This window comes from Chelonia mydas, chromosome 2 (genome assembly GCF_015237465.2).
Source record: "Chelonia mydas isolate rCheMyd1 chromosome 2, rCheMyd1.pri.v2, whole genome shotgun sequence".
Taxonomy (NCBI): Eukaryota; Metazoa; Chordata; order Testudines; family Cheloniidae; genus Chelonia; species Chelonia mydas.
The window spans coordinates 169,469,844-169,495,751 of NC_057850.1; the positions used below are offsets into that span (position 1 = coordinate 169,469,844).

The 25,908-nt window shown below is 41.4% G+C and overlaps 1 protein-coding gene and 1 long non-coding RNA gene across 23 annotated transcripts in view; one reads left to right on the forward strand and one right to left on the reverse strand.

Annotated features, from left to right (window-relative positions):
• LOC102933943 (cytochrome c oxidase assembly factor 1 homolog) overlaps window positions 1-25,908 on the forward strand; it is a 133,964-nt gene that overhangs the window by 10,521 nt on the left and 97,535 nt on the right. For 21 of the 22 annotated variants that reach the window (XR_006288839.1, XR_006288840.1, XR_006288838.1 and 18 more), the window contains one exon: window positions 25,244-25,351. The exons of the other annotated variant lie outside the window; for it this stretch is intronic. The gene's annotated coding sequence lies outside the window, so the exon portion shown is untranslated. The remainder of the gene's footprint in view (window positions 1-25,243; window positions 25,352-25,908) is intronic. 22 annotated transcript variants of the gene reach the window in all.
• Window positions 8,098-24,195, reverse strand: LOC122464638. Its single transcript, XR_006288843.1, has 3 exons — window positions 24,092-24,195; window positions 12,172-12,241; window positions 8,098-8,154 (listed from the first exon to the last, which is right to left on the reverse strand). It is a non-coding gene; the product is annotated as an uncharacterized LOC122464638 (long non-coding RNA).

A 25,908-nucleotide genomic window follows, 5' to 3' on the forward strand; every position in this document is an offset into this window, starting at 1 on the left:
AGGGCAATTGCCCGGGGCATCACACCACAGGGGCCACTGTGAAGCTAAGTTGCTCAGGCTTTGGCTTCAGCCCCGTGTGGTGGGGCTTGGTACCCAGAGCTGCAGTCCCATGCAGCAGGACTTTTGCTTTCTGCCCTGGGCCCTAGCGAGTCTAATGCTGTCCGTGCTTGGCAGATCCTCTGAAATCTGCTCATGGCCACTGATCTATGGTACATCTAAAAAGAGTATTCCTGTTGTTTGTTGAGAATTGTGGCATGTATAGTCAATTTACTAGCCTGTTTTCAAGACACATTTTCTGTACAGGTTATTGTAGCAATAGAAGGGCTGGGCAAATTAGTCCAAAAAGATTTCTGTGATTATTTGAAATTTTAAATTAGATCATTGCAACGTTGTTCCTGCCTCATATGTTCACTTTTCACAAACTTCCAGTTGATAAAGTTCTACTCGCCTGAATGTTCTAGTAAAGGTGTTTTTCAAAACAATAGGACAAATGCTGTCATACCTCTTAAGAGATACAGCACAGAAAGCACAGGGCCAGGAGGAGACAGTGGCTTTACGTTTGCACCTCCCCAATTCTGGCCTCCCGCATAAGGTAGAGCAGTCCTGAGGGCTGATAACTGCAGAGAAAACAGGAACCAAATACTGCTGCAGTTATCTTGAGTTATAACTTGATTGTTGTCCCTAATTTGAGACCCTTGAGTACAGTGATTTCCTTAACTCAAGGTGGCTGGCCGGTTGAGGTGCATAGACTATAAATAAGGCTAAAATTTTGTCATGATTATTTTTAGTAAAAGTCACAGACAGGTCACGGGCAATAAACAAAAATTCATGGAAACCGTGACTTGTTTGTGACTTTTGCTGCTGCACCTCAATGGTTTCCCCTGCCACCGTGGTGGCTGGGAGCTGTAGGGTTCCCCTTTTCCCGCAGCAGCTGGGAGCTGCGGGGGGCTCCACCCACAGCGGCTGAGAGCTGCAGGGTGACCATATTTCCCAAAGAGAAAATGGGACACCCCTACCCGTTCGCCCAAGGCGCCACCCCTCCCCCACAGCACAAGGCTGTCTCCCATTGCTGGAACCCTGAAGAGGGCCCCCTCAGGAGGCTGTTTCCTGTCGCTGGAACCTTGCAGGGGGCCCTCCCGGCTGGCAGCTCCAGTCCCTCAGCCGGCCCCTGGGGCTGAAGCAGAGAATGTCATGCAGGTCTCTGTAAATCACGGATTCTGTGACTTCCATGACCTCCATGACCTAAACATAGCCTTAGCTATAAAGTTCAAGTTATGACTTCATCAGCTGCTAACACAATCAATCTAGGTAGCTCAAGTGTTATTTCAGAGTGTGGTTGCTGGCACTTGAGCTAGGCTAACTCCACAGGAGTAACTCGAGTGTAGATAACTCTAGTTAACTCTGCAGTGAAGACAAACCCTTAGAGAAACTCTTAGGATTGCTCTAATATATGGCAGCTCTCCCTTTGCTGCATCTTGGAATCTCCTCTAGTGCTCAGCACTACACCTTGATCTTACCCTGATTTATCTTCAGCCCTGCATGCAGTGTACCACCTAGACCAAGGCCTATATTTGCTCTAAATTGCTCCTGTGCCAAGGGAACTTTTTCTCAGTCTGTAGTGGGCTGTTTAGTCTGCCCAAGTGGCATAGAAGAGCTCGGGTCAGAATCACCTGTGTGTGTGAATATGGGATCCAGAAGTGCTTGCAGGTTCATCCCCAGTTGGGGAACAAAAATATGATGTGACTTATATAACCAATCTCAGCTAGTAACTACACCTGCACTAAACTGTTTCATGAGCAATCTATAGTTTAAGAAGTATGTATAACTTTGAATAACCAGTACATTCAAGGAAATAGTGAGCTGTTCATATACTGACTACAATAAGAAAGAGGTTGAATTATTTATCATTTTATTCACTCGGCCCTAATCATTATTTCATTCTGATCAGACTTGTGAATACTTGCCTGTTAGAGGTGTAAACTGGCAGCATTTCATTTTTGAGGTGTGTGTGTAATTTGGAATTGGTTTAAAAAATAGTTTCTCAGGAGTGGCTTTCCTCTTGGCAAATTCTCTGTCCTCTGTGCCCATGTATGTAACTTTACTAATTCAGACAAGGCTTAGACTAAATTGGTGTTACATTATCTTAATCTATTTTCCACTGTGAGCAAATTGTAGCAGTGTTGCCTGTTTGCACCATGAGCTTTTGTTTTTATTATTCTTTGTTTCTGGAATGTATCCTATTTTTAGAACTACTTTGGCTGCATGATAGAGAACATTGTTTTTTTATTAATGTTATGTGTTTGTTACATATTCTGTATAATATACACACAATCTGGTTTCTTTATAAAAGGGGTAAACTATTGGATGTTTGGTATCAAACACCATAATTTATTATTATTGCCTGCAATGTGCTAGGTGCTGTACAAACATTAAAGTACAGTCCCAGCCTCTGGCACTCATTGGTAGAGTGACTACATAGTAATCTACAGTTGCCACTATATTATTGTCTTTTCAGACTGATTGTTTCTGGTATTTATCTTTATGTGGTTACTGTTACTGCAGAAACATACTTTATCTGGCTATAATCAGGTATGCCATAAGGTGCTCAGCTGTCCTAATGATAACAGGCCAAGAAAATGGATAGACAGACAGGAGGTTGAAACATTTGTGGCTGTTTCTGCTTTGTAGAACAATTTTGTAAACTCCTTCAGGTAATTTCTAATCTCTGAGACTGGGCATCCTCCATGTCCCCTCGTACCACCCTGGCATCCCCCCAGCAGTAGCCCCTCCTTTTTCTGCCCATCTATATTCCCCTACCTCCCCCCACAGCTTTTTTTTTTGTTGTTTTTTTCAAACTGTCTGTTTTGCCCACTCACCAGAAGCCTATAGACCCCTTGTGGCTGAGCACCATGGAGACAGGAAAAAAGCAGGCTAGAAGGCTGCTACCTAATCCTGTATTCCATCCATATCCGTCTACATTTAGGACCACCGTTGGAGCAGATAGGGGCTTTCAAAGGGCTTCCTGCTACTTTACTTACAGTCTTTGAAGTATATATGCAGTAAGGGGGGAGGTAAAGATGAGGCCAGGTAGATTCCTTCCTATTGTTACACATCGTGCAGAATTGTCTGGCACACCCACACTCAGGAGAAAATATCTCCCAGGAGCTGAAACACTGCCCTAAACCAGCTGGAATGTCACAGTGTTAGTGTAGACACAGTTGTTTTACTGGCAGTTTAGGAATAGTGTCAATCATAGTATTTAAAAAGGGTAAATAGGGTCACCCAAGTAACCACAGGCCAGTTAGTCTGCCCTCAAAGTCCTGGGCAAATCAAGGTTAGGCTGATATGGGATGAAATGAGTAAAGAATAAAAGGATGGCAGCATAATTAATGCCAATCAACATAGTATAAAGGACAGTAGGTCTTGTCACACTAACTTAGTTTTTTTTATGAGATCACAAATGTAGTAGATAAAGGTAACTCTGCTGATATAATAATCTTCTGTACGGCATTTGACTTAGTCCCTATCTTCCTTGCTGAGTTCGATCTAGTAAGCATGCTCAGAACTTAGTCCTACTTCTTGATCAGCCAATTGCTCAGACAAACAAGTTTGTATACACTTACAGGAAATAATACTGCCCGCTTCTTATTTACAATGTCACCTGAAAGTGAGAACAGGTGTTCCCATGCCACCTTTGTAGCCGGCGGTGCAAGGTATTTATGTGCCAGATATGCTAAACATATGTATGCCCCTTCATGCTTTGACCACCATTCCAGAGAACATGCTGAACAAGAAGTAGACTGAGTTGACCTGTAATTTTACATTGTTTTGTTTGAGTCCAGTAATGTAAAATAAATAAATTCTACATTTGTAAATTGCACTTTCACGATTAAGAGATTGTACTATGGTACTTGTATGAGGTGAATTGAAAAATACTATTTATTTTGTTTTTTACAGTTCAAAAATTTGTAATCAAAATAATAATATAAAGTGAGCACTGTACACTTTGTATTGTGTGTTTGTAATTGAAATCAATATATTTGAAAATGTAGAAAACATCCAAAAATATTTAAATAAATGGTATTCTATTGTTTAAAAGTGTGATTAACTGTGATTAATTGTGATTTTTTTTCTTAATCTTGCGATTAATCACGATTAATTTTTTTAATCGTTTAATAGCCCTAATCTGAAGTAAATAGGATGCAATTTAGTAAGGACAAATGCAAAGTACTCCACTTAGGAAGGAACAAGCAGTTGCACGCATACAAAAAGGGGAATGACTGCCTAGGAAGGAGTACTGCAGAAAGGGATCTGGGGTCATAGTGGATCACAAGCTAAATATGAGTCAACAATGTAACACAGTTGCAATAAAAGCAAACATCATTCTGGGATGTATTAGCAGGAGTGTTGTAAGCAAGACACGAAGTAATTCTTTCGCTGTACTCTGCGCTGATTAGGCCTCAACTGGAGTATTGTGTCCAGTTCTGGGCGCCAAATTTCAGGAAAGATGTGGTCAAATTGGAGAAAGTCCAGAAAAGAGCAACAAAAATGATTAAAGGTCTAGAAAACATGACCTATGAGGGAAAGGGTTTGAAAAAATTGGGTTTGTTTAATCTGGAGAGGAGCAGACTGAGAGGGGACATAACAGTTTTCAAGTACATAAAAGGTTGTTACAAGGAGGAGGGAGAAAAATTGTTCTCCTTAACCTCTGAGGAGAGGACAAGAAGCAATGAGCTTAAATTGCCGCAAGGGTGGTTTATGTTGGACATTAGGAAAAACTTCCTAACTGTCAAGGTGGTTAAGCACTGGAATAAATTGCCTAGGGAGGTTGTGGAATCTCCATCATTGGAGATTTTTAAGTGCAGATTAGACAAACACTTGTCAGAGATGGTCTAGATCAGGGGTTCTCACCCTTTTTCTTTCTGAGGTCCCCCACAACATGGTATAAAGACTCCAGGGCCCGGTGGGGGTGGAGACTTGGGCATAGGTGTAATTTGACTTCTATTCTGGGAAGGCAGGGGCCAGTGGGGCTCAAGCCAGCTCTGCAGGGAGGGAGCGCCACCTCCACCCTCTGACTCACCTCAGCAGGCCACCCATCGGGGTTGTTGGGGCGGGGGAACCAAAAATTATAACTCAAAGGTAGGGGGGTTCAGCTCAGAAAGTTTGAAAACAGCTCAGGGTGCAGGGAGAGGGGTAGCTAGGGGCTGTGTGTGGGCAGGGGGGTTGCTAAGGGTGCAGGAAAAGTGATACTAGGGGCTGTGTGCAGGTGGGAGGGAGCTCAGGGTGCAGGGAGAGAGTAGCTAGGGGGTTGAATGTGGGCAGGGAGGAGCTGGGGCTGTATGCAGGCAGGAAGGGTAGCTCAGGGTGCAGGGAGGGGGTAGCTAGGGGCTGTATGTCGGTAGGGGGGTAGCACAGGGTGCAGGGAAGAGGGTAGCTAGGGGCTGTGTGCTGGGAGGACTCCCCTTCCTGTTCCCCAAGGGCTCTGACAGCGACGGAGCTGGATCCCCCCGCCCAGGTGGCTCTTACCGACTGTGTGAGCAAAGGGGGCTGAGAGCTGAGGAGCAGCTTTTTCCCCCTGCACCAGCAGGAGACGAAGGAACGCTGCGGCTGCCTGCTCCCTGGCACCAGCCAGAGCAGCAGTCGTCCCGCACTGCCCAGCTCTGGCTTCCCGCCTCCAGCCTGGCCTGGGTAGGGGAGAGAAGGAGTGGAGGGAGAGTGGGGTTTGGAGTTGCCCTGGGACTGCCTTGCTCTTGCACTGTAGTTTTGGGGAGAGGGAGGCAATACTTTTGTGTCCCCCAACTCTGCCCATGGGCTCAGGGCTTCTGCCGAGTGGGGAGCACCTGGACTCGGGGCTCCAGAATTCAGCCCTGCTGCTCCCGGCTTCAGCCCCGTGGCATGTGCTGAGCATCGGGGCTTCAAGCCCGCTGCTCCTGGCTTCAGCCCTGCGGAAGGTGCTGGGGTTTGGGCTCTGGGTTTTAGCCACTGGGCCCTGCGGCCCCCCTGAAAGGGTTTGCGGACTCCCAGGGAGCCACACACCCCTTGTTGAGAAACACTGGTCTAGATAATATGTAGTCCTGCTGTGAGTGCAGGGGCCTGGACTAGATGACCTCTTGAAGTCCCTTCCTATGATTCTATAGTTCAGCTTGCCTGGTTGCTAAGTCAGATCGGTATGCCCAAGGGGACCATGACTCCATGATAAGACTGTTATAGTGCTTTAGGAGTACACACTTGTTACTGGGTTGGTGAGATCTAGGTATAGACTATACAACCAGTTTGGGGTTTCTGCCCTGCTTTTAGACAGTTTGCTCTGACTTTGGCGGTGGTTGTGAGTCACTTCTGACAGAGTGACAATGTTTATAGTGAGAACAAGACTGTTTATTTAACAAAGAACATAGATTGAAATGATACCAAGTAGGATGAATGGAAACAAAGGGTTTCATATAAAATAAAATGGTAACATTCCTTCTAAAGCTTAAACTAACAAGATGTCCTCTTGTCTGCTAAGGTGCTGCTGCCCCGAAGTCCTTTTCACAGGGTTTTGCAACCAGGATGGCTGAGACCCTCCTTCCATCAGATTAAGCCTGCTGGCAACTTGCCTACCCAGATGTAGGATGCCAGGGCATCTTTTTACACTCCTAGATATATTAAACAAGTCCTTTGTTCTTTGCCTGTAAACAGACCTCCCCGCCCCCCACTCCACGCTGTTCACCTCTTCCTGTTCATTTCATCTCATCTAGAAGTCCCCGCAATCTCTTCGTTAGTGTTTGACTCTGTATGCAAATAGACTCTCATTGTAAGACATACAATGGTCAGCCAGGGAGATAAAGCTCTCCCATCTCCTGTCTAGTGGAATCAGTCCTAAGGCAGGTCACCTCTAGGTGACCTGCCTTTTACGATGAGGCCCTGAGAACATAATTTCCAATATATACATACCTATCTCCTTATGTATTATCCACACAAACATTTCACAAAGATAACAATGGCCAGATTTTCAGTAGAAACATTACATGAGGCACTCTGGTGAACTAGAATGTAAATACCTGACCCAGAGGATCCTTATGAGCCTTTGCACCCCTGCGCTCTCTGCCAGTTGGCTTCAAGAGGTCTTTGAGACACAGTAAAGTATCCTGTTTTTTGGCAGCAGCCCAAAAAACGATGCTCCAGAGGAAGGCAAAACACCCTCTTCCTAATCTGGTTGCCTACAATGCACCTGTTGATGGGAGAAATAAGGTTTCTCCAAGATCCCTGCAGTGACCAACTTATAAAACTTGACTTATGAGATTTGACTGCATCTCTAATACTTAAGGCAGAGTCAACTTTACATTTTATCATGCATGGTGATGAGTTATATACCGTATATGGATGCAATAGTAAAGACAAAAATGCATGCATTGTTCTTTGGCTCGGAGTTCTATGATCTAATTCAATCAAACCAACAAGTTTGCATAGTTCTTTGTGTTATGCAGCATCTAGCATCAGTACTCCAAGGCTGGAAACATCCGTTGCAATATCATTGCAATAAATGTGGTGGTTTAAGTTTATTTGGGTGTTTTTTAAAAAAATAGGAAAAATTAGGCTACCGCTGTAAAGAGACATAGTCAAAGCTGGTGGATCCAAATTGTAACCATCCACTGTGTTTTAGATCAAATTAAACTAGCAGTTGCTGAGGCCAAGGACTTAACACGATTCAAAAAAGAGATTGGACATTAATATGGATATTAAGAATACACAGAGTTATAATTAATACTGATAATAAATTCTGGAAAGGATATTAAACCTTATGCCTCAGGGCTTACTCCACTCTAAATATTAGCAATGAAGAGGGGACTTAATTGGGGGTGTGAGGGGGTCTGCTGCAGGTTTCTTACGCCTTCCTCTGAAGCATCTAGTGCTGACCACTGTCAAGAGGCCAGGATAGTGGACGGATCTGGTTTGGTCCAGTATGGCAATGCCTGTGTGCCTGTGAAAGTTACAGTGCTGTGTGTCATTCTTTCCTTTTCTTTGTCCAGCTCTCCAGCTGCAACCCACCCCATTATCAGTACACACATGGAAAATAAAGAGATCGTGCAAGTTAGGCACCTTTCCATTCCAGCTTACGCTAATGACACAGACTCGCTGGCTTGTAATGGAATTTAGGGTGGTGTAACTTACATGCTGAAGAGCAAAAACAGAATAAAATAAAATTTAAAAATTGCTTTTCTTGTTATACTTCTCTCACGCCAGATTGTGTTCCCTTAGAGTACGCCTACACTGCGATAGAAGCCCCGTGGCACAGCCGCAGCTGGCCTGGGTCAAATGAGGGGCTAAAAATTGCTCTGTAGACCTTCAGGCTTGGGCTGGAGGGTCTTGCAAGGGTAGAGGGTCCAAGATCTTGGCTCCAAACCAAGCCTGAACGTCTACACAGCAATTTGTCAGCCCTGGAGCCTGACTCCCAGTCACCTGACCCGAACCAACTGCAGGTTTGTTATCCCCATGTAGACACACCCTTAGACTCACTCAGGTGCTGTGACCTAAATTCACATGTAATGGGAAAGGGGTGGGGGAAGTGTGAATGCACATTGGTAACTATGTATAAATGAGTGACTAAATCTAAGGGTGTGTGAGTATGTATACGTTACACAAGCAGATCACTCTAGCCTTTTAGACTAGCCTCTGAATTTGATCCTTACTTCTCACAGCAATAGAGCAAAGAGGGGAAAAAAACTGTTCCGTTGTGGTGTTGGGGGTTTTTTTTTTGGGGGGGGGGCGGGGGAGAGAGAGAGAAGCGGGAAGCGAGATAGGTATTATTCTTAGTAAAAGGACCTGATCTTGTTCCCATTGAAATCAGTGGAAATTTGGCTAATAGCTTCAATAAGAGCAGGACTGGGGCATTGAAGTGTATTCAGTGGGAGCTGAATGTACTCAGGGCTTGATCCTGCACCTATTCAAGTCAGTGGGATAACTTGCATTCACCTGAATAGTACAGGATCCAGCCCTCAATACTTCATAGGATTGGTCACTGTGTGAAAACGTTTTAATGGTGTAGGAAGAGACTTTGTTTAGCGTAGGACTTGAGCTACAACATTTAGGTTTGAATCTAATGCTTTTCTGAAGTTTGGATCTGTTCATATCTGGGCTGAAATCCTGGGCTGAAGTCAGTGGCAAAATTCTTATTAACTTCAGTGGAGTGTGGATTTTCTCCTATGGGTGGGGTTTTTTAGACCTGTCTTTGGCTTTTTAAGCTGTTTCAACTCACACTTTTTTCCTCTTACATTTTTATTATATATTGCAGTGATTCTCAACCAGGGTTCTGGGGCCCCCTGGAGGACTATGAGCAGATTTCAGGGGGTCCACCAAGCAGGGCCAGCATTAAGCAGGACCAAGGCATAAAGCCAAAGCTCCACAGTATGGGGCTGAAGTCCAGGACCCCAAGCCCTGCCACCCAGGGCTGAAGTCGAAGCCTGAGCAACTTAGCTTTGCAGGGCCCCCTATTGCTTGGGGCCCTGGGCAATTGCCCTGCTTGCTACTGCCTAACGCTGGCCCTGGCTTTTATATGCAGAAAAAGAATTGTTGTGGCACAAGTGGGCCATGCAGCTTTTATAGCCTGTTAGGGAGTCCTGAGAAAGAAAAAGTTTGAGAACCCCTGATATATTGGATGTAGAAAAACTAAAATGCGGTAGACTATAATGGGGTAATTTTTGGAATGATATATAGTCGCTATGAAATAGTTCTTGAAATTTGGTTAAATATGAAACTTCTAGTCAAAACCAGTATAAGTGCAAAGTATATTTTGTGTGTTTTGAGTAGCACAGTTTAAAAAAAAAAAAAAGCAACTTCCTTGTTTTCCTATGTCATCCCCACCCTTGTCTGTTGATCTATTCATATGTGTATTGGCAAAGTCCTAGATTATAAAATCTCTGAGGCAGAGATCTTGTCTTTGTGTTCCTTTTTAGTGAAGTGCCTAGCACACTGAATCTTGGCTTCTGATATAGGTTCTTAGGCACTGCAGCAATACAAATAATTATAAGATTTGATTGTCGGAAGACTATAGGTGTTCATCTCTAGAAGAGAAATATGTATCAGATTTGGAGGGAAGGGGTAGGATTTTTCTTATTTAATGTGAAGTTGTATTGTGTGTGTAAATATCTTTTATAGTGCTTGAAATTTTTTTTTAAATTAGACCTGCAGAGGGAGACAGTTCCCACACTGTTGAAGCTGGACTTATTTTCCTGTTTAAAATAAGGACTTTAAATTATTTTTTAAACTCTCATCAAACTAAATGGGGAAGGAGATTCTTCATTCTGTTCCTGTTTTCAGAACAGGGACCACCATAAAACATATGAAACACCCCAGCACATATGGATTTTCTGTCCTTTAAAGCTGTTGTAAACTGGAAATAAAGTAACAAGGTTGAGGGGTTTCAGAGTAGCAGCCATGTTAATCTGTATTCACAAAAAGAAAAGGAGTACTTGTGGCACCTTAGAGACTAAAATAAATTAACCAATTTATTTTAGTCTCTCTTTAAGGTTGAGGGGGAACAGGGTCAGAGTTCTGCTTATAGATTCAGGCTCCGATCATGTCCTTGCACAGGCAAAAGTCCCACTGACTATAATGGATAAAACCCTAAGATATCTTCATATTGCATCCAAACATGCATATTTGGTTGAAATGTCAGTACTTAAACATCGTTAGCACCTGGGAATGCCGTGGTAGCTCAGTATGCAATAGTGGGGGCCTGATTCTCCTTCTCTTCTTTAAGTATCAAATCCTGTTAGCAAAACTCCAATAGATTTCAATAGGAGTCACATTTGGCCTTAAAGCAGGAGTAAAATATTGCAGTCAATGGTGTTATGCTACCGACTGCTTACACCAGGAATGCAGTATAATTAACGGATGTTAATTTAATCTACTATTGTACACGGAGTAGTTATAAAGGATGTTTGGGACACAGAATTCAGCTGCATTTTTGGGGAGGAATTCTTGCTTAAGGGTTATCAATAAGTATTCTCATTACAGATACAATTTCATCCTGGCTTCCCAAAAAACTCGTTAGTCTGCTGCTGTTATAAATATTCAATTATTTTTGGTGCTTTGCCAATACAAGAAGAGGAATAACAGCTGTTTATTTACATTCAGTCTCTGAAGCAATGCAATGTTGTGCAGCATGTTGTATGGCACAATTAAAGGTTTCCCATCAGTAAGAACAGAAAGCTGCTGGGGGGGCGGGGCAGAATGATTTAGTATTGTCAGGGTTTTACATCTTCAATACACCTGGTGTAGGCTACTGTGGGAGATGGGATACCATGTTAGATGGACTATTCATCTATTGCAATATGGTGTTTCCTGGGTTAGGTATTTGGAAAGCCTGCTAAGATATAGTTTGCAAGGACTGGGTACTTCTAAAATTCTGCATCTCTGAGTTCAGTACAGGGAGCACATTGATGTGCTGGCAACAGCAGATAACTGGGCTCATGTCACTGCGAATAACTGTGATACTAACTCGCACATCTTCAATCTAGTGTGGATGTACTATGGGTGTCTCCGAGGGCTTGGTTACTAAAGAATGGGAAAATGTTCTAGCATCATAGTATCCAAAGAATTGTCTTGGGAGGCTGCAACTGGATCAGCAAGTTGACTTGTTGTGGATGCCTACTGGGGCCTCAATTCTGAAACACAAGCATGTGTTCCAGGCTTGCATGAGTACACATCAGCTGTCTAGATCCAAATGTGTTTCCTTCTCTCCACTGATGGATTCAGTATAGGTTCCACTAAAACTGCTATGATGTTTTTTGCATGCAGTGTATTTGTAGCTGTCTTGGTCCCAGGATATTAGAGAGACACGGTGGGGGAGGTAATATCTTTTATTGGACCAACTTCTGTTGGAGAGAGAGACAAGCTCACCAACAGAAGTTGGTCCAAAAAAAGATATTACCTCCCCCACCTTGTCTCTCAAAATGTTTTTGGTAGGTTAGCTGAACTGTAGCAGAATGTATATATGTTTTACTAAAACCATGGGACTTGTTTCCAATTACACATCTACAAAGATCTCAATCCTGCTCTCATGTAAGTCACGGAGTTTTGCTCCTGATTTAAATGGGAGCAGGCTCAAGTCCCAAACTAATTACCCTAATGGAATTATCAATTATAAACGTATGTGGTACTAGAAAAATACTTTGTGGGTGAACAGCTCACTTTGCATTGTGGTTCACTAGCCCCGGTCTGATGAGGCTTTTTCCTGAACCCAAACTGTAAGTAGGAAACCCTGAAACACAAGAAGAGTTACACATCAATTGCCACATACATTTATAGGAAGGCATGAACAAGGACAATCCTGGGGTGAAATCCTGGCCCCTGTGGAGTCAATGGGAGTTTTGCTACTGACTTCAGTGGAGCCAGGATTTCACCTCAGACACTAAAATTTCCTCTAGTCTTGCAGGGGATTTTCTGCACTACACGGTAGATTCCACTCAACACTGGAGTTCTGGTTTAAAAATCCCCGGCAAACCAAAACAAAATTCTCCCCTCCTGCAGGACAAGTGGGATTAAAATGGACACTTTCCTCAGCCTTAGTCTGCTACCTCTCCTTTCAAATGTGAAACTAAATAAATATACCTCCAGCAACCTGTGTGAGTAATAGCATTGGCACTGATTTTTACACTGGATTGCTCATAATATGTGCTTGTATAGTATCTTCCATCAGAGAATTAACGTAGTTTATAAATATTAATCAAGAATCATGACCCTGTGAGGCAGGTAAGTAATTAGTTTTCTGAGTTTAATATTATTAAGATGAAAGGTGGATGCTCTCATATAATACACCCTCCTGGTGCTCTTTGCCCTGTTAGACATTAATGTTCTCTTTACGCTCATTTTCTGCACAGGTCTCTAGAACAGAACTAAATTCCTAATGCACTATAATAGATAGTTACACTAATAGCAACACTCAAATTTTCAAAGCCCTATAGAAACACTAATTAAACTGTAGAAGACAACCCTGTGCTGTAGGAAGGCATTGCCCCCCACTTTTTAGGTGGTGACACTGAGCCACACAGCGTTAAAACAAGGTATCCAAGGTCACAGAATTAGTCAGCGACAGAGGTGGGTTTAGAATTGAAGACCTGATTGCTAACCCTGTGTTCAGTTCCCTGTAGCAAGGGTTTCCAAGCATTTTCATAGCGTGGGCTACATCTTGTTCGTGAGGCCATCTCCCCTCCAGTCCTCCTCTCTGCTTTCTCTCAGATTAATAAGGGGTTGTCACCTATGGAAGAAGTCCCCTTTACTCTTCCCCACAGCCATTTTCCAGCCATTCTCCAATCTGAGCAGCTCCGAGGGCCTCTTTTCCCAGGCAGGCTCCTTGCTCTGGCCTCCTTTCCTGTAACAAGGCCCGCTCTAGTTCTCTCTCCCTCTGTGCCCCATGGCCTAGCTTTCCTTAAAGCATATCATGGTTTACTGCCAGCAGATCCTTCCACAGCTCCTTCCGTAGATGTTTGGCTCAGTGGCTCCCAGTGGCGGTTGTGGTAGCTGCTGATGTAGTCTGTTGACTGCAGCCACTGGTGGTTGGTGCATACTCAGTGGGCCAAATTCAGGCCACAAGTGGGATCAGTAAGTCAAATTCTGACTTCAGTGTGACAGCAACCACTTACAGGCCAGCATTTGGCCCTGCAGGACCTGAAGTTTACTTCATTAAAGTTCCCTCACAACCAGAAAGCATAGAAATGGCATTTGAAAAATATATAATCCTAATGACCAAACAGTTCAGCAATGGCTCAGAGGGCAGGATGGTTCCCTGAAAATCTGGAAAATGCAACACAGTTCACAGACCCTGAATTGGAACTGTCCACAGCTTTTGATTGTCTCCATTTGCTGAATTATTGTAATGAACACTGGCCTATTCCTCTGGTTGCATGATCTAGTTGACTGACAATCCTGGCCCTGGCCAGCTACGTGTTGCAATGTTCTGGACTGGAGGAAAGGAGTCCTTCCTCTACAAGCAGTGGAGCTTAGAGGAGCCAGTCCAGCCTCACAGCTGGAGTAGCCTCCTTGTGATTTGTGTCCTTCTCCTTGAATTGGGGGCGGGGGGGGGGGGGGTGAACATAACCAGTAGCTTCTGCTTTCTGCATACCACATAGCAGAACTGCACCTGTTTGGCTGCAAGAGTTGTCTGTGACTGAGGGGCAAAACTGGCCCTAAATGGTTTCCAAAGGATACAATATAGGGTATATCTAGTCAGCTTGACGGGGTAATATAGTGAGATTATTGACAGAATCATTAGAAACGGAGTTTAATCATTGATTGGCACTGCTGTAAATTACGGAATTTTAATAACATTAGCCCATTTACTTTTATTCAGCTGTTATGGCACATTTTATACATTCTAAAACAAAGTGGTGCCATATGAACACTTTCCCACAGATATGCAGTGAGCGAAAGTCTGGTTCTGGAATGCTCAATGTCTGGTTCGCTTATAAAGTCATCTATAAATCTAACAGGGTTGGAAGAATTAAAACTACTATACCACATCTTTTGTTTTGAATTGCATTGTTTAAATTAGCACAACACTTAAAGTAATCCTAGATCAGATGCTGTACAGCTTTCAACAGTCTTAAAACAAAACTAGAATTGCTCTGAGTATATGATGCTGCTCAAAAGCACTGCTGTAGCATTGTGTCAGCATTTCAGTAACACTTAGCTTTATTGTATATTTTATAACTTGACCTTAAACGTTTGTTCTGGATTAAAGTTTACTTTACAAAATTTTTGCCCAGTTATGCAAGACTGTGATAATAAACCTATGACTTTGAAGTTGTCTTTAAGTCCTGTTTTCAAAACTGTGCCACTTAAAGGTGTCCAGATTTGAAAAACTGTACTTCCCACCTGCTCCTGAGGTTTAAATGTAGATTTTTAGTTAATACCACCCCTTTTGTTTTCTGTAAGTGGAAAAAATAGACATATGATATCCCAGGAAGGTGAACACACACAAAATGCAATATGGAAAAACCTGTAAATCTCAACTCAGTCTACGCAGATCTCTCTCTAGGACTAAATTGCAGCTAAAAAGGAGGTTTTATTTTCTATAAATACAGCAAATATATAAATATCTTCCTCCACCGCTGATGAATTCACCCTCTACCCTATTGAGTGAGCCTTTAACTTAATGCAGATTCCAGACCAAATTAATTCCTGGTGTAACATTGAATTCAGTGGCATTGCTCCAGGAATTAATATGACCCTTCATCTCTGTACAAGTGAAAGGCTGGTAGCCAATTGTTTCAGAGGTACAGTATGTGGTATAATATGCCTTTGGATTGTAGACAGCTAATCCTCTTTATGCTTTGCTGACTGAAGCCTCTTTAGGTCTTATATGAAGTGTCTTCATTTTCTGTATTGAATTATGGGCCTCTCCAATGCCCAGTAAAATCAGTGGAAAGGCTCCCAATTTCTCCAGTGGGCTTGGATCAGAGCCTATATGAATACAGTAGCTGCTCCAGTTCTACTGGGTCTTTTATTTGAAACAAGGAAAATAAACAGTTTAACTTAAAGTTCCTTAGTGCATAATAGCATCCAAGACCATGTTGGACTGAGCAGTATATTAAAGATATAAATGAAATGAATGTAAACTTCTATAACTAGGCTGGACAAAACACCTGAAAACATATGGTGGGGAACAATCCTGTATTGGCAGGAAGATAGATATGGAAAAGAATTATTAAATATCTAATCTAATTCTTTTCCACTATATTTTTTAATCTTCGTATAGCTGCCAAGCAGTGGTATTGAAATGAAAAAATATATCATGTTTGCTTTTAGTTTTCATAACTTTGTTTATTCCAGTTATGAAATCACAGATGTCAAACTATTTGGTGTTTAAGTGCCAGGCCAGAAAAGTAATCACATAGAAATAGCTATATCCTGTCAAAAATCCATTTATTTATTCTATTATGTCACTCTTATTAGCGTATGATGCAAAAGATGTATGAAGTGTATGAAGGCATACCACCTGCCCTGGAGACCTTACAGTGTAGAAATGCAGGAGCTAAGATGGATGGGAAGCAATCCAAGTAGTGTGGCTGAATGGGTGAACTTTAGTGTGTACTTGGTGATTCCATAATTTATGGGTAGTTGTTTTTAAAATAGTTTAAAAACATTGTCTAGTTAACATTTCAAGGGAGTGTTTGTTTATTTTTTATTATAGAACCTAGAGACCCCAACCAAAATTGAGGGTCCATTGTGCTACGTGCTATAGCAACACATGGTGAGAGAGACACCCTGCCCTAATCAGCTTACAAAAGATAGGAGAAGTAGTGTAGTTATTTCCATTTTACAGATTGCTTACGTGATTTGCCCAAGTCACATGGGAAACCTCTGGCAGAGCTGGGAATTGAACCCAAGTTGACTGAGTTCCACACAGATTTTAGCGACATGGCCGTGTTGCTAAAAGTCTGGCAGCGTAAACACTGTTTGTTGGCACTTTTGCCAAGAAAATACTTCCACCCCCAACGAGTGGGGTTTGCGTTGTGACAGGAGAGCGCTCCTGTCAACACTGAGCCGTTTACACTGCCACTTGCCACAGCAAAACTTTTGTCTTTTGGGGGTGGGGGCTTTTAAAAGCACCTGTGAACGATAAAAGTGTTGTTGTTCAATTGGCAGTGTAGACAAAGCCCTAGTAGTGTTTAAAGAGCTAATTGTTCCGCTGCCCATGCCCGAGGAAAATCTATTTATAGAATATTTCCGAAAGCAGGAAGCAAACATTGTATTTACTCCTTTTTCAGTGACATTGTAACAGTACAATGAAACAGACAGAGGCAGTCTCCTTTGCAAAACTGGGGCATGCATTTCTGTCAGTGTAGATGTTAAGAGGCTTATTAAAGGGCACAGCAGCTGACAAGTGAATCTTTAATCCCTTGAAAATCCCTTTATATTTATGATCAGTCTAAAGCCGTAAATGTAAAAAAAACCCCAACCTTTTACTCATCACTTTGATGTGTGTTTCAAGATCAGGCATTGTACTCTTTGGGTAATGATGATCACAGAGCTTTTTCTAGAGACTTTCAACATAAATTTTTAAAAAAGCCCTCCAAATTTGGGAGTCAAATGCTGTGTGTTGTTTATCACTAACAATGACACCAATGTGCATAAGTGGCCTGTAGCTAGGGGCCTGTGTGTTTTATAACTGCATACTAGGCCAAAATCTGGTCTTAACTACTTCCAACTCCATTAAAACAGCAGGAGGGAGGGAGAAAGGGGGGTTTACAGACCTGTAACAATGTAGAACTTGTCCTAGTCAGGATATCAGTAAAGGGTTAATCTTTTCCATTAGTTCAGAGAGACTTCCTACTTCTGTCTCTTTTTGCCGGAAAGCCAAAAGATCACACTGCACACAAATTTTTTGTCATGTTGAAATGACTAAACACAAGCTTAAATTCCATTTCCTCATAATGTTAAAACAAAACAACAAAAAAACCAAACCCAAAACAAAATGAACCTCCCCGCCCTTCCGATCTATAGGGATATACTTCTCAATAACAAAAGGTACAAGATTTATTTATTCCGTAAGCCAGTGGAAGCAACTCATCTGGAATTGCTGAAGAAACAGACCACTGCAATAAATTTGTTAGTTAGCAGCTTTAGGTGTGTGTCAGTATGTCTACGCTGCAGTTGGAAGTGGCTTCCCAGCTTGAGTAGACAAACACACACTAGTTCTACTGGAGTTAGCACTCTAAAAAAACGGCAGTGTTGCTGGGAGTAGCATGGGCGGTGGCTCAGGCTAGCAGCCTGAGTATGTAGCTTTTAGCACTCGAGTTCGAGCAGAGTAAAATTTGTGTCTACTCAAGGTAGGAAGCATGCTCCCAGCTGCAGTGAAGATTGTACCCACTATGTGTGTGTATTTTATTTAGCCAGATGCGATAACTAAAGTTAATTGCCAATCAGCTAGCTCGAGCTAAGTAATATGTCTATAAATTGTAGTGTAGACACTCAACAAATCTTTGGTCTAGGAGACAAACATTTGTCTTGGTTGCGATTCTTCGTATGCTCAGCCTCTGCTGAGCCATGACTATGAACAAATCCCTCTGAGTGCCTATATAAAAATTATAGGCACCCAACCAAAAGCTCTAGTGTAGACAACAATCTCTTAAGTGGAGTGGGAGGGAAGGAACATGCACAGGTGGGACAGTATAGAGGAACGCCTTAATATGTAGTATATCATCAGGAGAATAAGCTGGTACTGATAACATGAAGTATATAATCAGGGGGATCGGATGGTATTGTCCGTTTTTGCCACCTCTAGTGTGTGAGTGAGAGAGAGAATTACAAGGTGGCTTTACGTTAAGAAATCTTTGGCAGACAGCTGTTTTACTATGCACTAAAATAGTTTTTAAACTGTTCTGCAATACAGTCTCGTTTACAGAGATGACTTTGCTTGAGGGGGCAAGCAATAAGTGTATTAGAAGAGAAAGCCTGTATGTCCCATTTAGTTACAGATGTAAACCCAATTCTCTCAGTAGCCTGTTTATGGTTCTTTTTATTAGAGAAAGCACAAGAGGAGATAAGAACTGAAAGATTCGTTATAATGTAAAGAAAGCGTCAAATAAAAACTAGCATTTCAGAGGATGAAATAACCTGTTGTCTTCCCCTATATGATGAAAATTCCTTTACAAGAATAGCTAACAGTATTTTATTCATTTTTCTGTTTCACACATTTCCTGCTTAATAAATGTAGAGTGAGGCCTTATAATGGGCTGGAGGCTAACTGTAATGGTGGATCACTGAAACTGAATGTCTTGTTCTGGTTTTGTACAGAGCTCACATTGTTTGTTTTTCTGCCTTGAGAATTAGGGAGATGTGGGAAAACACCACAAAGATACCACATGGCTAACTGCTATGATGTCTGCTGTACTCAACTGCCCAATTTTGCAGAGTAGCCAGACATTGAGTGGGCCAGGTTCCCTAATTAAGAAGAGGGTAGATTTGGAAACAGGTCTTGATGCTTTTATTCGACGTTTGACATATAGTTTAAGAGAAACGCATGCATCATTTTATAGCTATTTCATTTTGATTTCTGATTAACCAGCAGTGGAGGTTGATGGGATGAAATTTTTTAGTTGAACAAACAATTTTATTACTGAAGCAGAGTCTCACATCAGCACACTGGAGAATTTATGGTTTGTAAAGTGGGTCTAGCACTGAAAAGACCTGTCTTGATTCAAAGCTTTTTAAAAAAAAAAAAAAAAAAAAGTTTGCTAATAAATACATTCTTCTGAGTTACAGCCCATGGGAAGTGTTTGTATATGGTTGTGTTTTGAACAATAGGCTCCTATGATTACTGCATACTGTACTTCCATCATAAACATGAGGCAACTTCCTAATAGCCACTTAATGATGACACCATTAAAAAGGAGAAACAAACCTAGACTGAAATCTAAAAGGTAAAAAGCTCTGTCCGTGATCAAGCAAACTTTACTAAAGTACAGGTTCCGGTTATTCTTGATGGTACTTTAATCCAGTCCTGGGAAAACCACTAGGACACATTCTCTCTTTGTAGTGTCCTTGGTAATAAGGTTCTGAAATGGTAGGAGTTTTAAAACATTTTAAAGCTGTTGCACAAAGTTACCTTCTGAAAGACGTTCAACCCTCCCTAAGTGTCATGCAAGGACAGAGCTAGTTCCATCATTAGTAATACTTTGCACTTCTATAATGACAGGTTTCAGAGTAGCAGCCGTGTTAGTCTGTATTCGCAAAAAGAAAAGGAGTACTTGTGGCACCTTAGAGACTAACCAATTTATTTGAGCATAAGCTTTCGTGAGCTACAGCTCACTTTATCGGATGCATAAAAGTGGAAAATGCAGTGAGGATGTTTGTATACACACAGACCATGAAAAAATGGGTGTTTATCACTTCAAAAGGTTTTCTCCCCCCACCCCTCTCTCCTGCTGGTAATAGCTTATCTAAAGTGATCATTCTCCTTACAATGTGTATGATAATCAACGTGGGCCATTTCCAGCACAAATCCAGGGTTTAACAAGAACGTTGGAGGAACGGGGTGGGGGTGGGGTGGCGGGGGGAAATAGGAAAAAACAAGGGGAAATAGGCTTGAATAGAGACTGGGAGTGGCTAAGTCATTATGCAAGGTAACCTATTTCCCCTTGTTTTTTCCTACCCGCCCCCCGTTCCTCATTTTTTCATGGTCTGTGTGTATAAAAACATCCTCACTGCATTTTCCACTTTTATGCATCCGATGAAGTGAGCTGTAGCTCATGAAAGCTTATGCTCAAATAAATTGGTTAGTCTCTAAGGTGCCACAAGTACTCCTTTTTCTTTTTGCACTTCTAGTGCACTTTCCAGCTGGGTAGTTCAAACCACTTTAAAGATGTTAACTAAGTCTCAAAACCCCCCTGTGAAAGAGTAGTATTCCTGTTTTATAGACTGGGAAAATAAGTGACTAGACTTCAGACCTCCCAATTCCCAGGCTTAAGCCACTACCTGACATTCCTGTATGTGTTTGGGGGGGGGGGGGGGGAGATGGACAATAATGTCTCCACCTTGCAACACTTTTGGTCCTGTTGTACAACATTGCATTGGTTTTCTGGCCTCCGAGATGCAAGCCCAGATAGGAAGTAAATTTACAAGGAAACTGAGTGGTGGTGCAGGTTTTTGGCAGGAGGAGCTGAGGATTATAAATAGTAATACCAGAAAGGACAGGGCAGGGCAGAACGCACTGAATAAATAGAACATTGATGGGATTAATATGGAATAAGACCACCTAATTTATTCATTTTTTATAATTACATGGTACAGTTGATCTAATACATTCTGATAAGGCTGTGGGGAAAGTTTTTCCAGCAAAATATAATTTGGAAGGTATTGATTGGTGTATATAACACACATGTAAAAAGCGTGCACCTGAAATAATCTACATTTGGCCAAAGTGGGGCTAGAGCATATTTTTCCCTTCCAGTACAATTCCCATTATTAATAAGTGTGTGCAGCAAGGGGGAGTATACGTTTACATTTTCTTGAGACCTGCACAACCCCTAAGTCAGTTTTAAAAGACTACTTGAATTAAATGCTCAGGAAATCTAGACTCAATGGTACTTATCCTTCTGTGTATGCACATAATTAAGCATTAGCTCCTTTTAACATGATTGTGTAGAGGAGAAACTACAACTCCAGAGACTAATGCAGGCCTAGGCTGACTAGTTTGAGGGTCTGTATCCAGTATTATGAAATGGATTTACTCACTCTGTTCTAAGTTTGTATTTGGCATGAAATGGCAACCTGTGTAATTTACAGTATATTTGAAAAGAAATAACTTATTCAGTGTTGAACACCTGTTTAGGCCTCTAGGTGTATTGCAGTGCCACTTTGTATTTCACTCCATCTCTAATATTTTTAACAAAATCAGTGATTTTATTTATTTACCATTCCTTTGTCATGTGTCCTTCAGAGTGAAATATTATCCATGCATCTGTCCAGGCTGGGCTGGCAAAATTCTCTGCTATGACAAGTGAGCAAAACTATTTAAGTCAGTTGACTTGTGCCCATTTATTCCAGCAGAGAATTTGGTCCTAGATTTCCATGTCCTCTAATCTTTTCCTCCAAAATTGTGCTATATCAGGTGGGTCAAAACTAGAGCTGGTTGGGAATTTTTTGCCAAAATGGCTTTTTGTTGAAAAATGCTGATTTGTTTAAACCAAAACTTTTCGAGAATATCTTGACCAGAAATTTTTTTTGGGGGGTGGTGCCAAAACAAAAACAAAACCAGACACCAACCCAAAAAACCCCACACATAAAAAACAAAAAAACAAACACGTTGACATGTCAAAATGACAAATTCCAGTTCAAAAATGACTGTTTTTAAATTTATTGGAATAAAAAAATTGGTCAAAATTCAAACCAAAAAATGTTTGACTGAACTGGTTTTGCCTTTTTTTTTTTACTTTTTTTTTTACTTTTTTTCCCCTCAAATTTTCATGAATTTGATTCAGGATGGGAATTTTTTTTTGGGGGGGGGGGGGGGGGGAGGATATCTCAAACTTTTACGAGGTGGGAAAACAGTGTCCCACTCAGTTCCTGCTCATCCTCATCTGATGGGGCCTATACTGCTGTCAGCTAAGGGAGACTGGGGTAGGGGACAGTGCTTTGGTAGCAGGAAATTCTATCCCTGTTGTCACAACTCTACTGCTCGCTATAGTATTGCATTGAGTGGGCAAGTGTGTAGCTCAAGGTGGCCAGGGAATTTCTTAAAGTTTGTTATGCTCTTAGTTTTGTTTGGAATCCTGACCCTATTCATGCTGATGGGAGTTTTGCCATTGACATCTGTGGGGCCAGGATTTCACCTGTTGTTGTTAAGCCAGTAGTTGCTCCACAGCAGATATAGAAGCAAGTACAAAGATTCTGAATTGAAGGATCTGGTAATCTGGTTTATGCACTTGTCACCTAAGCCTTAGATAGCATCACTGGGCCCTTTAGCAGGTCTCCATCACACCCACATCAGAGAGTCAGAGCATTTTTTATTCTATCATGGATAGATTGCAGCAATGATAGACCTGAATGAATGCATCTGGACCTCAGATTCAAGGTGCTTTTACAGGCCCTAATAAATCAGTTGTCTGGAGAAACTGCTTGATGTGGAAATGCCATGCCTTGTATTTTAGAGTCTTGTGTGTGTTTATGTGAGAAGGCTGTGTTGAACTTTATGCATAACACTTCTCTGTCTCGTGTCCCTCCCCCTTTTGTTATAGGCTTGAGTGTAGCTTTGAATATCCAGAAAAAGCTCTCCAGGCAGATTAGGGGTATAGACAGGTTTTAAACAGAGCCTTAATGCATGGACATGAAAGGACAAATGTACCAGTGGGAACACTAATGAAAATGTTCTGCCTTTGGATCAAAATACATTAAACATTTTCTTAGGAACAAAGGGTGCTTTTTAAATAAATATATTAACATTGAAGGCTTTTAAATTAATTTTCTTTTCTTAGGAGAAGAAACACTTTTTAAAGTGATGTTGTAGCCAAAAAAGGGATATGGACATTACTAACCCTATTTTTATTATTCATAGAATGGTAGCAGTTCTGCAAAGGAGAATCCATATTAATTGCTCTTTTCAGGACTCAGAGAACTGGACAATTGCAATTTACTTCAGATACACTTTTAGCATCTTTCATGTACAGTTGTATGAATACTATTCTGAGAGCAGTAAGAATGGCTTTGATTTGAGTGAGCTGCTATTTTCAGTTTAAATATATTTTTAGTTATACCATTTTAGCGAGTAGGATAGTAGGTTATTGATTTCAAGAAGACCATATAGTAAAAAAAATAAATTTAGTTGATTGCATGGAAAAGCAATATTACATATATTGGGCTATATGCAAGTAGTTCATGTAAGTAGGTGGAGCTCCACTGGAGTGGAGTTGGCCCAATATGACTCATGATTTGGACAGGTCACCAAGTTGTATAATCAGAACACGCAGTAATATCACAGGCAAGACTATTTTAAAAATTGATCAAGTTGCTACTTAACATTTGTGTTTGTGTACTAAGGGTTGTTGCAGCTTAAAAAACAGTAATTGAAAATGAGCAGTTAATGGCAGTTAAATCTGTATTCAAATTACCTCACAGAGTTGCTGAAATAAACATGCAAGTGATCACACTGCCCATTAACAAAACCTTAAGTCTGACCTCATGTCCCTGCCCTACCTCTGCCTATAAACTGGAAACACTGACTGCCATCTGCTCCACACCACATATATTTGTGTGTGGACCATAGACTATCACCCACCGTCTGCATACGGCTCACAGACCATCAGGCCAGTGATTTTAGTGTCTTTCATTTTTATTAGTATTTTACATTTATATGGCAGTAGCACCTAAAGGCCCCAACCCCATTGTATTCAGTGTTGTACAAACACATAAGAAATGGCAGTCCCTACCTCAAAGAGCTTACAATCAAAGCAAGTCTGACCCTCCCCATCCCAACTTCCCACTCTAATCAAGATGCCACAATGTACGATGGTGTATTCTCCATGTACAGTCCAGTAATGCTACCATTTCCCCTCCATAATTCCACTGTGATGCAAAAAGGCCAGTATTAGTTCGAGTAATCACTCAGCCCTACCTTCTCCGGTCTGTCAACCTCTTGCTTCTTCTTTTGTCCCTTCCTTGCCTCTGACAGTCAGCTTCTTTCATCTAGCCCTTCTCTGCAGTCTTCAACAAATCCATTCACTGCCTCATCCATCCAATCCATCCCCCTCCCCCCCACCTTTGCCTTCAAGCATCTTTAGCAATGTCTAGACCTGGTGGCTCTACTTTTGCTCCTTAAACACTTCCTTGGATCCCATGCAATTTGGCTTGCCTGCTCTCGGCCCTACTGAATCAGTTTTTAATAAGGTCAGTAATGTGCTCTTTCTGCTGGCCAGTTCTTTAAGGGCTTGTTCAGTGCAATCCTCCAATCTGCCATTGACCAGACAGTGAATCACTTCCACTGTGCATCTTTTACATTATATTAGCAAGTCTCCGTATAGCTCGATGTGTAAGTGTGATCTATAGGATAGTATAATTATGTAATACAGAAGGCTTTGGGATTCTTTCAGGATTAGATGTTTTATCTCACCTTACATTATTTTTCAGCAATGTCCATGGTAAAACCACACTCTGCAGTTTGTGGCTTGGATTAAAATTTTAAAGGGAACAAATCCCTCTGAAAATCCTACTGCTGTGTTAGGCTTGACATAAATGGCAAGCTTGCAAGCTATGTGTATTAATATATGGATGTTAAGTTTATCTGACAGCAAGACGAGTTGGACTCAGAACAAAATAGTGCTTATTTAAGTGCTTAATATGCTTTGGTCCTTGGAGAGATCACTGGTTATAACGAAGCTTTCCCCTGCTCAAGAACCTGGAGAGCTTTAAGATTTTTTGTCCCATTACTTTGGAGGTATTCTAGTGAAGGGGAAATGCCCATGGACAAGCAATTTTTTAAATAGTGCATGTTTCTTTTAATAGAAGGAAAAATTAGTGCCTAGTTGTGCCGAATTCCCAAGTCTGTTTTACAGTTAAGTTTTATATTTTTTGCTTTCACTAACCTGGTGAGAGTACTATCCTATGAATATTTAATTTTTATTTGTGATATACTCATGGCTGTTTGCCATCTCTCTCTCTTGTTTTAATCTTCATTTGTATTTACACTGATTTGAAGTATTTCATTTATTGCTTTTAAAAAAGGAGATAATTGATGGACGCGAATAACATTTTAAAATCTCTTCACTAGGTGGCACCAAAGTACTGGAACTTGAAGAGTTCCTATTGCCACAGAAATCTGCGGATTTCTTTCTGCAGTTGAACATCAACATTTCATCTTCAGAGACTGCTGTCTCAGGTAAATATGTGTATTCCTAAAGACAGTTCTACACCTACCTAGATCACTGTTGGTATTTCCCTTTTGATGCTCCTGAAAGCAGAATCTTTGTTTCCCTATTTGCGGTTACAATTCACCATTAGGTGTTGTGGTGATGGCTGTGATGCAATGGACGTGATTTAGGTTTCGTGAAAGGAATAAGCCACTGGATGTGAATCCCTAAGCAACCAAGTGTCTGTTTTTTCTAATACAAGTTTAATTTAGTAATTTTAATTAAACAAGTCAGGGGAACTGTGAGAGAACATAAGGAAAGTTTTTGAAATAGAATGGTTTCCCAACAGGTGTTGGGGGCTCTTTACAAGTTATAAGGGATTACAGAACGCTTCTTAGGTTTGTTTATTTTTTATTTGCTCTTGTCATGCACCCACTTGGAATTGATCAAATTTTCAGAAAAACTATCATCAGATAACATTTGTATTTCAAGAACTGCACAAGACAAGAGAAGGGTGAGGCTTTGGTCCTTTACAAACATAGCAGTGCTTTTGTATCACCCACTCTCATAGGGAGGCACACATGCT